Source organism: Vidua chalybeata, chromosome 1 (assembly GCF_026979565.1).
Source record: "Vidua chalybeata isolate OUT-0048 chromosome 1, bVidCha1 merged haplotype, whole genome shotgun sequence".
In the NCBI taxonomy this organism is placed as follows: Eukaryota; Metazoa; Chordata; class Aves; order Passeriformes; family Viduidae; genus Vidua; species Vidua chalybeata.
The window spans coordinates 122,892,786-122,904,395 of NC_071530.1; the positions used below are offsets into that span (position 1 = coordinate 122,892,786).

Here is an 11,610-nt window from a genome sequence, read left to right on the forward strand (position 1 = left end):
CTCTGCTTCTTGGTGTCTTTGCACTTAATTCATCCTATATGGTAAATTAAGGAAAATTCAGGCTTCCAGTGACATGATTATCAAGGAAAGTAAATTACAAATTATCACAGACTGCATGTGTCCCAAAAGGTCATTTTAGATTTATTTGTAGAAAATAGCTATCATCTTTATGATATTACTATTGGTAGTGCCAGAAGGCAATTTGTTTCCTATATTTCCTTGTTGCTCTATGCAAGATTTTGCTCAGTGATCCTGATCATTGCTTCTGTATGTTTTATTCCTTTTACTAAAAATGTGTATTTTTAGGGACCCATCTATAAACTTTTAATACGTGCTTCCTTCTGCAGCCTATCACTTCAACTCATTGTTTTGTCTGGATGACAGCAACTATGATATCTAACATGGTAAAGTTTAATACAAAAGTTTAATACAATCAGGACATCCCATGTGTTGTAATATTGATCTTGTGTTTGCACATACAAATAAAATACAAACTTGTTTCTGTGTATGTGCACTAAGACATGTAAGCATATGATAACACAGAGTTATGCTTCATCACATGGTTACATGATGCTCTTTTCTACTAACTTGGTTAGTGCGGAGTGTTCTACAGAAATTCAGTATCTGCAAAGATTAACATGTGTCCTATTATGTATGCTTGTAGTATCTATGGTCAGGTTTTTCTGCAAACATCTTGATTAAGAAAAGGCTGTAGTAAACTGTATGTACAAAGTTGCTTATATTTGATTTTTTTTTTTTTTTAGTGTTTGTATTGCAAACTCATTGTTGTGCTTTATAGTCTACTTATTTAGATAAGCACCTTCAATCTGGAGTGTATCTAGTACCTAAAGAAAAAACCCCTACTGACCTGGCAGCAAGCAGCACCTATGAAAGGGGAAGACTAGCAGGAGGTGGCAATTCAAAAGAGTCAGGCTGACCCCTATCTCTTTAGTATCCCTGAAAACCTTGGTGGAAATAAACAAATTATCTTCTTCCTTACTAGGTCTGCAGTATCAAACCCTCTATCTGAACTGTGTCTTTGCAGCATGGATATGAAACAAAAGATGAAAAGGTTGTGTGGAGAGGCATTAAAAAAAAAAAAGAGATGAGTTGGTGAATTTTTCCAGAAAGCCTTATAGGAAATTTTATTTAATAGTAAAGAACCTGGCTGCTAATTAGGAGGGGGCAAAGAAAGGAGGAGAAAGAAATGGATTTTTGCTGGTTGATAGGCTTTAGTTTTTTTCCTCATTCACCTCATTGCTTTTTGATGAAAACAATCACTTTTGACACCCGTTTCTCTCCTTCCTTGTAAACTGTTGAAATATTTGCTACAGCCCCCATAAAACTTTTCACTGCCCTGCTGAGTGTCTTTCATAACCAGTCATACAAATGCCTTTCATAATCTTTCTGCAATCACAGTGGAGGAGAGGACACAACAGTACTAAAGCCATTGCTTCTGCTAAGGACAAGAGGAGACGGAAGCTCTGTTTCTAAATTGGGCACTGTGTAGTTTTACTTATTGATTTACAGAGCACTTATTATCATAGTAGAACATTATAACGAACATAGCTGAAGAGTGAACATTTGTTGAAACATGTCTGAGGCATTTTCTACATGTTGCTTGAGGGATGAATTAATTTACATGATGTTTTACTTTTAAAATAAAACAATTTATTATAGAAATCAAAATGTCAAATCTAAAGGCTCTTATCTGTGAGCTCTCATAAATTATTTCCTTGAAGCTTTTTTGGAGCAGGACTTTTCACATATTCCTCCCTCGAGCCTAAATTACACAAACAATAAGTAACAAGTTATTTTAAGTGTAATGGTAATTAACCATGAAAAAAGAAACTACTTGTTTTGATTTTAGTTGATTTTTCCCTAAAGATAAAAGTATCTCTGCTGTGGATTTCTGTTTCTTCATAATTTCATGTTTTTGAGTCTTTTTTTTTTTTTTTTTTTGGCCTTTTGCCCTTCATTTTTTTAAGTGGACGCTTACCTGTGTATGTCATTAGTTGAGTGTCTCCCAGGCTGATTAGCCTCCTGTGTTCTTACAGTCTTTTGGCAGCAGTAGAATAGTGATTTCTGTTTGCATGCTGGTGAGGTTCTGGTGATGAGCCGTTAAATAAAATGATCTGTCCCCAGGCCAACCACTTGGTTCATTGCCAAACGGTAATCCAGTACAATTAAGTATCAAAGATTGGACTACTCCATTATTGCAAGAGATCTCACTGCAGGCACCTGGAAAAGCAGAGAATTCCAGAGGGAAAGAGTGATCAGGACATTTATTTTCACTGGGGTATACTAATTTCATTGGGGTTTGTTTGAACATAGGGGATTTGGATATCCATATATTTAAAATTAGCATTTAATTTTTCAATTTCAGCTTTATTTTCCTTCCAAAGCTGGAGTTGAGAGAAGGAAGAGATGAAAGTAAAAAAAGAACTGACTCAGTTTCTGAGACTACTTCTGCTGTTCTTGACTTCCTTATTAAAACACAGGATTTTATGGTCCCATTGTTTTTTCCTCTTCCATAAAAATGTTGTGTCAGTTGCTGCTGTCATACTCGTGCACACATTTAAGCATTTAGTAGTGGCAACAAAGCTAGAAATATAACAAATTATTAGCAAATTGTTTTCATTGTTTGCTTTGCAAATTCAGTGCTGGGAATGCTGGTATTTTGTTCTACTACTGGCCTTGCAAGTAATTCTTTTTCCAAAGAATGCTGAATTCTGATAAGTGGAATTTTACTAGGACATGCCCTTTCTAGCCATAACATTGTAAAACACACCAAATCTAAAGCAACATATTTCTAAAGTTCTGTAAATAGAGGAAATGGGCAAACATGTCAGGTATTTGCATATTTTGCAGCCAACCAGAGCTAATCAGAGAGAAAATTGCACCTAATGAACATAAAGGAGTGTTTAAAATCTTATTCATATATAAAAACTGAAGAAAATCCTGCCTTTTGTTACTTTGAGCTAGACTGATTCTGTAGGTGCTTTGAGGTGTTCAGTGTGAAAGGGAGGAATTTGGCCTATTTCTTCCCTTCAGAAACTTAATTGTAGACCTCTATAAAATCACAAGATTTTCCATGTTTATTATACTTGAGAAAGTCAGAGGATATATTCATATTAGATAAGTGTTAGCACAGCCCTCTGAAGACATAGATAATATACAGGTTGCACTGATGGAGAAACTGAGTCACAGGATTGTCAAATAATTTATTATGTTTTACGGCTCAATCAGAATTGACAATAGCAATCAGATATCCCCAATCATATTTTCCAGCTGTGACTTGCCTCTCTAAAAGGCACTAAACTATAGCTTTGAGAAATATGAAAATATATAGGATAAAGAGAAGTTGGTGTAGTTTCACCAGGGGCTGCTCAAAGATCTGTGGAAGCCAGATCTCTCCCAAGGCAAAAATGAAAGATGGAAACAACCAGGAAAATTAAAACTCTTTTAAGACTTGGAAAAGTTAAAAGAAATGCAAAAACAGAATGAGTTAATACTAGCCAAAGGAGTCAGGGGAAATAAGAATAGTATTTTAAATATATTGGAGAAAAAAAGAAATAATGGAATGAAAAACTAAGCTCAATAATAAATGAAGAGGGTGACAAAATGAAAGCTGGTTCTGAAATGGCTGATGCACTGAGCTACTTTCAAAATCACTCTTTGACAAGAAAAATAAAAGGAGTAAGGACATAATAGCTCAAGTAATTAAGACCTTTTCAAAATAGTTGTTGATAAAAAAAGGGTAAGGCAATACTTAGAAAAAAATTGAATAAAGTAAATCAGCAGGTCTGGATGATAAGTTTGGTATGGTCTTAAGAGACATAGATAATGAATTTACATAATCACTACTAATTATTTCTGAAAAGTAAAGTACAATTGAGGAATTATCATAAGATTGGGAAAAAGCAAATCTAATACCAATCTTTAATAAAAGAAAGAAAAAAGAGTAATTCTGGTAATTACCACAGGGCTGCCTGTTGTTATTTATAAAGCCTAGTGGTGTGATAGGAACTATACTGAATCTGCAAGAAACAATCTTTACCCCAAAACAATTTCATTTTTGACTTGATATGCCTTAGTCGAAGATGACCTAAAAGCAGAGAGGTTAGATGGATGAGAGGAGTATGAGTACAGGGTTGGGTTTGTTTTTTTTTTTTTTTGTTTGTTTGTTTTTTTTGGTTTTTTTTGGGGTTTTTTTGGTTTTTTTTTTTTTTTTTTTGTTTTTTTTTTTTTTTTTTTTTTTGTTTTTGTTTTTTTTTTTTTTGGTTCATTCTCTGTGTGTACATATCTTCATGACTGCATAAAGATTTGTGGTCTATCTGAAATAATAACAATGGTTAAGAAATAAAATAACAAATATTATTGCTCTGACACCAAAGGTTTTACCCCATGGTTTCTCTTGTCTCCCCTTGCTAAGCCCAAAGGCATTTTCAGGAGGCCAAGAATAACCAGGCAGGTGCTACTTGCATCTTCCCTGCTGCCTGGCCCCTCTTACTGCCTCATGTGGAGGTCATAAGATGGAGCTGTGCTTCCAAGAGTTCTTGACCATAGTTTGTTCCTGAGCTGTGCGCACACACAGTATGGAAATAAAGGTGAACATGAAGATGAAGAGCAGAAATGGCCTGGACTTGCTTCCCCATCGACTTCCTGGGTGGATAGTCGCAACCTCTCCTCCTAGTCCCTGGTCTCAAGAGGCTTAGCCAGGGTCTTCTGAGGTTTCAGGAAGGAGGAGAGACCATGCCATCTAGTGGAACTCCCTCCACTTTTTCCATCTCTTTGAGAAACATGGCAGAGAACATGGTTGCTCGAGGTCCAGGTGAACCTTGGACCAACCACTTCCTGAGGAAACACAGGAATGTTGTGTTTCCAGAAAGTTTCCAGAGACTATGATGTATTGAGGGGACTAAATGACGTTAATTACAGAAAGGCAGAAACACTTGTAAACTGTGATTTAATAAAAAAAAAATAGTATGGAGGAAGCAGCCTCGCAGATCTTTGCTTAAATGAAGGGACAGATACAGAATTTTGGAAAAGGTTTTGGGCAGTTGAAATGACTGTGGTTGTGCCCAAATTGCCGTGTGAATTTGTCATTTGGTTACAGGAGTTCAAGTTGTATTTTGGGGATAGAGTAAGGTGTCTAGAGGCCTTCTGCAGTTGTGAGTGGCATATTTAATTTGTTGATCATGTGATTAAGTAAGGGGAGGTAAACAGACCATTAATTAAATCTGCAGGTTTTTCTAAAACTGGAAGGTGTTGCCAACACCAGTGAGGACAGAGTGCAGAGATATAAAAAGTGAGGACAGGTTAGAAATATGGAGAGGAAATCACAAAATGGGATTCAACCCGGCAAATGGAATCTGATACATCTGCTGAAATAATAATGCAAAACACAGGTATTCAGGAGGAAAAGAATGCTTGTAAAGAACTGATGTTGAAAAAAAGACAGGGGTGATAGCAGGCAGCAAATTTGGTATGAGTTTGCAATACGATAGAAGAAGCAACTGCCACCCCACCCCCCAACAGTTTTGTTCTTGCTTGCATCGTGTTATAGACTAGAAATGGGATAGACCCCCTTTCTACAGACTGTGATAAGATATAATACTGCTCACAGCTTTAGGCATGTCATAAAACAATAATAGATATGAATAGGTATAGTAATTGGAAGCTCTCTCTTAGTGAAATGAAACTGGACAATGAATTTTGAAGCATATAATAGGAAGTCATTCTGCACGGATGGATGAACGCTGCTGTCTTTTTCAGCTTTAATTTTCATGTTTCCATATAAGGCGAGTAAAATGAACAGTAGTTATTGTTTAACCAAGTATCTTTGCACACCAAACATGTTAATTTCATTTTTTTCTGGGTCAGGTATTTCGTTAACCATGACATCTTGGCACCAAATTAACCATAATAAACCGCACCTAGCCCAAATGGTTCAGTTCATTGCAAGGTGATCTGTTATCAGGATGTGTTAGTTTTCTTTTCTGACTCAGTAGATGAAAGAAGTCTAACCAGAAGAAAATGCCATTTTAAAGCACGCTTATCCTTACCTATATGCTTAGATTGGATATTTGCAGTTTGGGTATTTTTCAGCTGCGCAATCAAAGGTCATATTTTATGTGTGTAAATCTAGCTATTCTATCTTTATACTAATATGTGTGCCCCACTTTAAAGTAATGGATTTGTGTGTTACTCTGCCATTTGTGTAGGTGACTTCACTTACCCTTTTACCTCAGTCTGCTTTTGTGGAAGAGTGCTGTCTTTGGCAGAAGCAGAAAACCAGGAAATACTGTCTTTTGGAGCAGTGACTGCTGAAATCAGATGCAAAAGGATGAAACAGTTGCTGAGTTCTTCTATACGTACAGCCATTGCTCCAGGCATGTGTGAGGGCTGCAGGCCTTTTGATTTTTATCCAGCTGGTTTTCTCTCCTTTTGGTGATTCTAGAAAGTCAACCAAGTCCTAGTTGCCTTGGCCTTTTTGCCATTGTTCTATTTCTTATATCCAAATGCATGTTTAATGCCTAGAGTTAATACAACAGGCTGCTAGAGAACCATCTCTCGCCCGTGTCCTTCACAGAACAGGAAATATGTGGATATTATCCATTATTATTTTTCATGCCACATGAACTACTGCAGATTACAAGTATGTGTACTGACATATTGGTAAGGAAAAAATGGAGAAATATGTATTTCAGTAATGTCTCTAATACAGAAGGAACCAACAGAGATTTTTAGTTACTAATACCATTGAAAATTCATTTTTATGAAAATGGAAGGCTCTACTGCTCTCTCTTTTACTTTTTAAAAGTATCTCTTAATATCAGCACAGAAATATACTTATTTGTTGACCTTCATCAAAGTTGTCAATACTGATAAATGCTCTCTCTAATACTGATTATTTTTCTACTGGTAGATGAAAAAGTCTTAACGCCTTATATCTTGTTGCTTGATAAAGAACAGAAATGGAATTTCATAATGAAACAAATATTCAATTTAAGAGATTCTGCTAGTCTATTGGTACTTTGATAGGTTTGGGGTTTTTTTTTCACCCTTACTTAGATATATTAGCAATGCATCTATTAAGACAGAGACTCTTCTGGTCAAGTAGCCTGGTTATATTGTTATATTAAGTTATTTTAGCTTAAATAAGCTAAAATCATGCAAAGGACCAAAATTGCAAGGGAATAATCCAGCATGTTCAAGCAATATTGAATAAAGCAGTAGTTGCTTGTTTCCGCTAACAATCAAATTGAGTTATAAATAAAGGACGAAGCTCACAGTGAAAAGTGTAAGTTGAGATGAATATTTAGAAACTCTTCTTTTTTTTTAACAGTACTTGTGCTACATTTATGTTCATAAATTTGCAGAATTTGAGTCTCCACCTCCTCGGTTGAATACGCATCTTAATACCTTGTTAAATCAGCTTGTTAAAACAGCTTTTGATGTACTGTGTTCATATAAAGGTTTCCAATTTTTAAAATATATATGCTGGTGCACACACACAGCATTTAAGACCAGAACTAGGCTATTAAAGTTTCCTATTTCTCATCACGGCTAAAAAGGGTTGGAATTGCAGTTAGCTGTAGAATAAAAAAAGCAAGCCTCTTAAACAGGCTTTTTGACAGTGGCAGCCCTCGTAGGACTTTTCTTATGAGTGTATTTATTTTTGTGTGTATCTATTTAAAGAGAGAGATGGATTTTAAAGATATTGTTCAACTACAGAAAAAAAAATAAGTAGGCTGGAGTTCCAAAAAGACTGGGTCAAGTCCTTACTAAAGGAGAGAGAGGAGAGCCCAAGTTCTAGTGTCCATTCACAGTGTTGTAGGTGCAGGTACTGTAACTACACTGTGGGGGAAAAGCAGCCTGAAAAACATAAGGGTGGGAGAGCAGGTCCCTGAGATTAGGTTTTTCCTGTGTTCCATTTCAAAAGCACTTCATCATCAACAAGTTGCAGGTCTACACTGGCAGAGCTGGTGACAGTGGGATTTTGTGTGGAAAGAAAGGATTCAGAGATATGATGACAGCTGTGTATCTGTATATAGATTCATCCTGCAGACATAAGTGGCTAGAAACTTTTTGGTGATAGAGTTGATTTTAACTAAGGTGAAAAAAAAATGAAAACAGTAACAGAGATCAATGCAGTTCTGTGTTGTTAGGGGGAAAAAGCTACAAATAGAGAAGATGGCTATTTTATAAAAAGGTTCAACACAGTTTTGTAATCTTGTCAAACCACTTCTAATATTTTATTAAATAAGTATCTGCTGCAATATCTGTAGGATTGTTACTTTGGATGTTGGATTTAGGAAAACAGAGGTAACAGACAGAAACATAATGCATTGCAACGTAATTTCTTGATCAGCAGATTGCCTCTGTTGCAGGTATCCTGACTTCCTAGAGCTGGTTCACGTTCTTGGTGGTATTTCCAGTTTTCTAATAGTTTCTATCTCGCTTCTGCCATTTTATGCGAAGTACAGTAAATGGGTGGGAAATTAAATAAATACCCAAGGGAGGATCAAAATAATTTATACTATGCCACAGACATTTCAAGTCTTGCAGTCTCTGAGCAACCACTTGCTGAGCTGAGTAGCTCAGAATAGTAAAGTATACTCTATAAATCAGAAATCCAAGTCAGAGTTTCTGAAAAAACATTATTTTGCCAATGTTTTTATTAAAAACAGTAAAAAATATGTAGTTTGACATAGGCCTTTTTCAGGCTTCAAGGAATTTGAGGATTTTGATAAAACAAACTTTATATAAATGAACAAGCCGTGTACTTAGAAAGATATATAGTTATCAAGCTGTCTAATAATGGTAATGGTATTTATGCAAAATACTTCGGCTAAACCCAAGATTTTACCGGGCATGTGAAGCTATATGACTAGCAAACTCTGGTGTATTTTAGAAGAATATTTGTTAATTGTATATACATATGAAATTAGTGACCACCAAAGGCAAAGAATGGACAAACTTGGAATCCCAAATCTTCCCTTTATCTATAATCTATAGATAGAATGTCACTGTATAATACTGTATTTCACACTGAGCCTCGAGGTCATTGTCTCTAGGAAGGAGGGAGACAGTGTCTTCCCCATATCTCCATCTCTGATGAAGCAGCAAATTAGTACCAGTTATGTTGTTGGCTTTTTTATGATATGAATGCATCTGGTAAAAATGATGCCTACAGATTAGCCTTTACTTAGGCCAGTGAAAAATTGTTACAGGGTAGCAATTTCAGCTTATTATTCTTAGACTTTTAAATTTTTTGATAAGTGTCACCTAGCAATAAAGTTTTTACTATTGTCTAATGCAGATACCATGTCCTTTGATTTGAATGCAACCTTGTTCAGTGCTATTTGACTGATAAAAGCCATTATCTTTAACCCCAGAATTGTAAGACAGCAAGGAAATCATGCTTATTTTGCTTAGTTTTATGCAGCATGGCTGGTGTCTGCTAATAACTGGCTATCTAGTAAAAAGCATATAAGAGGATGTGTACTAAATGATAAAATTGGGAATGTGATTCAAGTATCATTTTGGGTGGAAAATCTAGAAATTCAAAATGCTTTGTGGTTCTAACAATAATGCTGCTTTCATTACTACTGTACCTCGAATCAGCAGAAAGAAAAGCTCCTGAAGTTACGATTACCCATAGGACTTGTAAACCAGATTGATGGAAGTAATTGGTAAACTGCTTAATCAAGCCTTGCTTGGAGGTGAATAAGAACTGCAGGATAGAAAATGTAGGCTGTGTAAGTAACCCAACAAGTCAGTAGAGTTCTTTTTTCTGAAAGAAACAAAGATAGCAGTAATTAATGACCCTGACTCTGTGCCAAAAAAGCTTTCTTCTGACAACTCCAACTTAATTAAAACTTAAGACATTTCAATGGCCTCAGAAAGCCCCTGATGGGGTGAACTCTTGCAAACTCGTGAGAAAATTTTGTAAATTAAAGGAAAAGATGTGTGTTACCACTGGTGCCATGACTCTAATCCCTGGCAGTCAAAGAATCTATTTAGCCAAAGCCTTTTCTTTTAACTGGCTCACACCTGCAGGCTTACTGGCACTTCCTCTGTACCAGAGAAGGCAGTTTTTGTGTTTTACGGAAGATCAGATAATAGGAGTCTTGCTGTTACTTTTGTTTTTGTGCATTGTTGATTAGGCTGTGAGTGTTGCAGGCACACTTGATATGCTTGGCTAGCTTGCGGGGGGAGAGCAGTGGCTGAATGCTTTAGGTGGTGCAACATTAGTGAGGATGGGTTGGCAAAAAACTAAGTTTATTGCAAAAGTGCTTCAAATTAAAACTCACAGTTGATGAGACAAGCTGAATGGCAGAGCTTGCTGTTTTTTTCACAAGTCTGAGTTACAAGGAACAATATTCTGCCCTGGACAGTGCTGGATTTAAACAAAATGAAATGTGGCTTTCAGATTCTCCTTGCTCCTTTATAGTAATGTAATTTTTATTCATTATGGACCAACTGGTATAAGAATGTCCCACAAATACCCTACATGGAAAGTAAAGCTCTGTTTGCACTGCAAGGAGACGGGCTATTTTGTGAGTTGACATGTGTGCTTTATTAATAAACATAGGATTAAATTCTAGAAATAACAGCAGTTGAATGCTAATTGGACTAAATAGTTGCTTGATTTACGTAAGACAAAAAAAGGAGTTTAAGTTCATCTCCCATTCTAGAAAGTGTATTTGTGCATTACATTGTGAAGATCTCCCCCATGCTCCGCCCCTTTTCTGTGGCCTTAGGCAAATCCGTATACCTAATGCAGTGAAGAAGGCAATATTCTGGATTGCCTTCTCCTTTTTGTATATTGTGAGGTGATGTGTTGTCTGACTGGGAAAGAAAAGCCCTGCTTGTGTAGGTCAAGGCTTAGGTATATTTTTTAGATATAAATACTGAAGGAAAGGATAGAGCGCTCAAGGTACTCAGGAGTCTTTTCCTTTGAACACTTCTCAAGATTTTTGATGAGGCTAATGATGATGTTTGTTTTCACAGGTGATGATCCATAACATACAGGTGCTTGGGCTGACATGTTCTTTTTTACTGTGGCTTAGGGAACAGTGAGGGAAAATACAGCTGCAGACTTGTAACTTTTCCATCGATTGGCATTTTATTCACCATATCAAGCTGACACAAAAAAAAAAAAGAGAAAGGGGGAAGAGAAAAAAGTAGCCTGTAGGAGTTTGCAAAAATATACTAGATGTGTCATGTCTCCATAGTGTTGGAAAGATTCACCTACCAGTTTGTTAGTAACCACTTTCATATGTTAAAAATGGGGTGGAGAAGATGGAGGAGGAACAAGGGGCAGAGGAAAGTAGAAATCAACGTTTGATCCAATACAGAAACTATTGTCTGCAAGAATTTCAGGATACCAGCTGTAATCTAGCTAATCTTAGTCCAAATAAATACCACCTGTACCATTTGATATCTGAAGGAAAAAGCAGCCCAACTTAATGTATTAGAAAGACTCCTGGAGTTGTACTGAACTCTCACCAATAAAGTGATTATTTTTGCAGTATGTTGCCATTCTTATTTTTGGAATATATTTATTGTGCCTGTGAAATGGAAGTACCTTAGTTTAAG

The 11,610-nt window shown here is 36.2% G+C and overlaps 1 protein-coding gene across 1 annotated transcript in view; it reads left to right on the forward strand.

The window, feature by feature from the left end:
- Window positions 1–11,610, forward strand: part of ZFHX4 (zinc finger homeobox 4) — a 126,279-nt gene that overhangs the window by 39,312 nt on the left and 75,357 nt on the right. The window lies entirely within an intron of this gene.